General features: G+C 34.3%; 1 non-coding gene across 1 annotated transcript; it reads right to left on the minus strand.

Moving 5' to 3' along the window:
- Positions 1-826: 826 nt before the first annotated feature.
- Positions 827-898, minus strand: Trnay-aua (transfer RNA tyrosine (anticodon AUA)). Its single transcript has one exon. It is a non-coding gene; the product is annotated as a tRNA-Tyr (tRNA).
- Positions 899-4,962: the final 4,064 nt, after the last annotated feature.

Genomic DNA, 4,962 nt, shown 5'->3' on the forward strand with positions numbered 1-4,962 from the left:
TAGATAGATAGATAGATAGATAGATAGATAGATAGATAGATAGATAGATAGATAGATAGATAGATAGATAGATAGATAGATAGATAGATAGATAGATAGATAGATAGATAGATAGATAGATAGATAGATAGATAGATAGATAGATAGATAGATAGATAGATAGATAGATAGATAGATAGATAGATAGATAGATAGATAGATAGATAGATAGATAGATAGATAGATAGATAGATAGATAGATAGATAGATAGATAGATAGATAGATAGATAGATAGATAGATAGATAGATAGATAGATAGATAGATAGATAGATAGATAGATAGATAGATAGATAGATAGATAGATAGATAGATAGATAGATAGATAGATAGATAGATAGATAGATAGATAGATAGATAGATAGATAGATAGATAGATAGATAGATAGATAGATAGATAGATAGATAGATAGATAGATAGATAGATAGATAGATAGATAGATAGATAGATAGATAGATAGATAGATAGATAGATAGATAGATAGATAGATAGATAGATAGATAGATAGATAGATAGATAGATAGATAGATAGATAGATAGATAGATAGATAGATAGATAGATAGATAGATAGATAGATAGATAGATAGATAGATAGATAGATAGATAGATAGATAGATAGATAGATAGATAGATAGATAGATAGATAGATAGATAGATAGATAGATAGATAGATAGATAGATAGATAGATAGATAGATAGATAGATAGATAGATAGATAGATAGATAGATATATATATAATTGAAATCGTAGTGAGTTGAAAAATCCTGAACAGTGAAAGAACTTCCAGCCTCCACCGGGCTTCGAACCCGGGCCTCCCGCTTTATATGCGGGCACCCTAACCACTAGGCTATGGACGCTGATTGTATGTCCAGAGGTTCGAAACCGGTAAGGAAGGTCGTAATTCCACTGCAGGCGTTTGTCACCTGTATCGAACAATACTAGTTCTGTCTTGTGACATATTTGCCTTACTTTAGAGAACAAACATGATTCTAACCAACTCGAAATCATTTGTGATTCCTAAAGCATGATCTCGGAAGAGATACTTTGAACAGACCTTTGTTAATGAAATGGAGGTAAGCGACAAAGGCAAATGAATATATATATAATTGAAATCGTAATGAGTTGGAAAATCCAGAACAGTGAAAAAACTTCCAGCCTCCACCGGGATTCGAACCAGGGCCTCCCCGGTGGTTATTATGGAGAACATTTGGTATTACGAGAGTTAAATTCTACATGGTCAACTTACTGGCCGCATTATTCTGCACTGCGGTGGATTGGAGATATATACAGACGGTGCACACAATGCGATATTCTTCTTCTTTTATGGGTGGTGCTGTGAGTTTTCTATAATAAGGATTTTATTGGGTAATTATATTTTGACTTGTTTTCTTGTTATATGTTCTCATTTGTTTTAAAGATTGATGTTATGTTAGTGTTCATTTCATCACTACGTTATATTAGTTTTCTTTAGCCTACTACGATAAGGAGGTAGGGTGCAAGTAGTCCTTTCGTGGTCACTGCGCTGCTGCCTTGGTGAAAGGAGTTGTTTCTAAACCATTAAACGAACAGATTTAGCCAAACTCCATTCCAAATTCGCAAACCAGAAATTCCAGAACCACAGAAGACTCCATTGTCTTTTTTCCATGGCTATTTTGCGAGGTTACAAACGCTCAGCTCACTAGTCCTATATGATAGTGGTGACAGTTGTATACCTTAGCTGTTGTTACAAATAATTATCAGTGTTAGCAAAGGCAAACAGGATATTGGAATTGGAAAAGCTAGTTTGTAATGTTGTTCGCAAAATGAGAAATATATAAAAGAACCTCATCGAAAAAACATCGGCTGAGAACGTTTAGTCAATCGTTGTGATATTAGATAGCTCTATGTCTTTGGAGATCACAATAGAATTCTTATTACGTGAAAAAGTACAAGCCTCCTGGTAGGCTTACGGAAAACTGAGAGTGCCATCGTGACGTGTGAACGTGTCAACTATTCAATGAGGGGTATATAGCATACTATTATACTTGGCGAAATATGCGACGCAACTGCATAAACTTCCATTTACTTTGACGACAATGCATAAATAATAATAATAATGGAAGATAATAGGACGTGAACCGGTTCAATGAAACCTTATGGTAAAGCTGTAGCTTTAGGTACCTTTAACGGGAAGGCACGTTGTAGTGCTTTTGCGAGTATACCATAAGCTCTCCCACTCTAAATTGATGCAACTTAAAAATACCAAGTTTAAAATAGAACTAAGGTTTTATTTATACAGTCTGTACTTAGAACTGTTAACATGTAAGTCTTCGCGAGAGTATTGGAGAGCATAATTGCATAACATTTCATCATCGCATGGATTTTAAAACGTATTTCTGTCCGTCTGACTTCATGACAGTTGTTGTCCGATGATAGTAAATATCGTGAAATCAACGTGTTCAAGTCACAGCCTTTGATATCGTCCAAAATGTGTTCTATTGATAGCGGATTTAAGTAAAAGCGATCTGTCGCAGTTCTAACAATTCGATTGATGATGGAAAGCATGTGTAATCTTCGACCTGTCTCTTACTTTATATATGGCGCCATTATTCATATACTTCTTGTATCTTCAGTACAAACCAACTCCGTACATCTTGGTCCTGCAGAAGTACTCAAAAATGTTAGTGACGTCATCTTTCCTGGAGAGTACATTAGTTTACAGTGTGTGTGGGATGGATTGACAACCTGTAACATATCAATGCTTATCAATGACACCTTTATCTACGAGGAAGGAGGGCTCGAGTCTAATGATTATGTTTTTAAAAGAATTGAATCGTCCTGTTCACTGAGTATTACATTTATCAATATAACTGTTCAGCACAAAGGAGTATATAAATGCCGGATACAGATTGGAGACACTACAATGGAGGATACATACAACCTCAACGTTGTTACGGAATGGCCCCAGTGCTTGGCTAAGTGTGATGAATCTGAAAATAGCTTTCAATTGTTTTGTTACACCTTTAGTCCGATTGATCAATTTGTTTTTCATACATGGGAAATAATTGAACCAGGAAACATTTCGAAGACATTTACGGACTTCATTCTTCAACAACGTCCAAGCAGCTCTGTAATGAAGATTGTTGGGGTTTCACATTCGAAAATCACAAAGGAGAATCTAACCGATGGATACAAATGTTCTCATTTAAATGACTTTTCACGAAGTTGCTTCTTTAATTTTAATTCTCCCATGATCGACGAAATCACATCACCATCTCCACTCCCCGATGCAGGGTCCTCGGGTCCTTCTGACCAACAGTCTGAGCAAGTACGTACAGGACCAGTGACTGCACCATCGACTACTAAAAGGAGGGAACCACTACAAACATCATTCAAGCTCGTAGGTATTGGGTTGTCATGTGCAGTTGTTGGCTTTATAGTGCCATTTATTGCACTTCTATTTACGTGTTACAAACTAAAGGATAGGAAAAATGCGTCGAAAGCTGCAGAAAACGAAAATCCTGCAGCAGCTGCAGCCTATTCTATGAAGATATTTAATACCAGAGACCAAACAAAGTACGAGACTACCATAACTAACAGTACAAATAACACGTACGAATATGCAGACCAAAGAGAACTTAACACCAGAGAGTTACCAAGGCAATCTTATGAAACGCCGACAGTTCAACAATACGAAACTGTACATTAAAATACATATCGAGATACAAGCGTTATCAATAAAGACGGAATTGTTGTATTTAAGGAGTATTAATATACGTACTTAATATTAAAACGTATTTGGGGAACGGAACCAAATGGAATGCATTATAGCGATAGAGATAAATGATGGAACATGTCAGAGCTTTATCGTGTCAAAGAAAAAAAAATAGTCATTATACATGAAAAACCCCAAAGCGCCGTTGAAAATTTCAACGATAAGATATGTGGACTTGCTCAAGTCCTTTACTTCTCTCTGTATACATGAAAGAATATCGAAAGCGGCGAAATCTTACTAATGGAATCATATCTTTCTCAGCTGCTTTGATAAAGTTGATTATTACCCACATCTTCATCACATAGTTTAATTAATTGGTTAGTTAATTTTTTTTATAATAGGTTACTTAATTGGGTTTCTTCTACTTTTATTTTAAGTTTGTGTCAGTGAGTTACATTTCGCCAGTACAACGAAACTAAATGTACAATGACATCATTGGCAACGAAAAAAACATTTTTCTATATTTTTTCATAATCTGTTCATATTTTGTTTCTTCTCAAAGCTAACAATGTGCTTAATATGATAACTGAACAATGTTGTTCTATGTAGAGAGATGTTTTTAAAGTCATTTGAAAGTCTTTGAATAATAAAAAGAGCAATAATAGGAAACGGAAAAAGAAATATTATAATATTGAACAACTTAAAATTTTTATAAAGTCAGAATTTAAACCCGATATGAATGAAGGTAAATTTGTATGCACCTTTTTTCTTTTAATACTGAAGTGAAATGAATGGAGACAACTTTTAGAGAAACGCTTTTGAAGTAATAAAAAAAAATTGAATCAAAACTTGATTAATTTCAGTCTAACCAATTAAAATCAACATTTTAGGGACGCCTGCAAATATTTTAAGGAGTTCATGCTCATCCATAAAACTATATATAAACCATGTTATTAAGAGAATGCTATATCGGTGTTGTGTGTTTGACCTTCAGCTATATAACTTTTTATTAGGGATTTTGGTTGATTGTAAAAGTATATTAAAAGTCTACTGCGCACTACACAGAGAAATAAAATGTGTTACCTGCCTTCTTTGTTATATTGTTCAGTTGACGGTTATGTCAGTTATTGGTTTTATTGTAAGCTTTATTTTGTATGTACATTGTAGACCAATGTATGACGTCATTCACCAAAAAGTTTCTGCTTTTTCATCGCTTTTAAAAACAAT

Source organism: Apostichopus japonicus, chromosome 10, assembly GCF_037975245.1.
Source record: "Apostichopus japonicus isolate 1M-3 chromosome 10, ASM3797524v1, whole genome shotgun sequence".
NCBI classification, from domain to species: Eukaryota; Metazoa; Echinodermata; class Holothuroidea; order Aspidochirotida; family Stichopodidae; genus Apostichopus; species Apostichopus japonicus.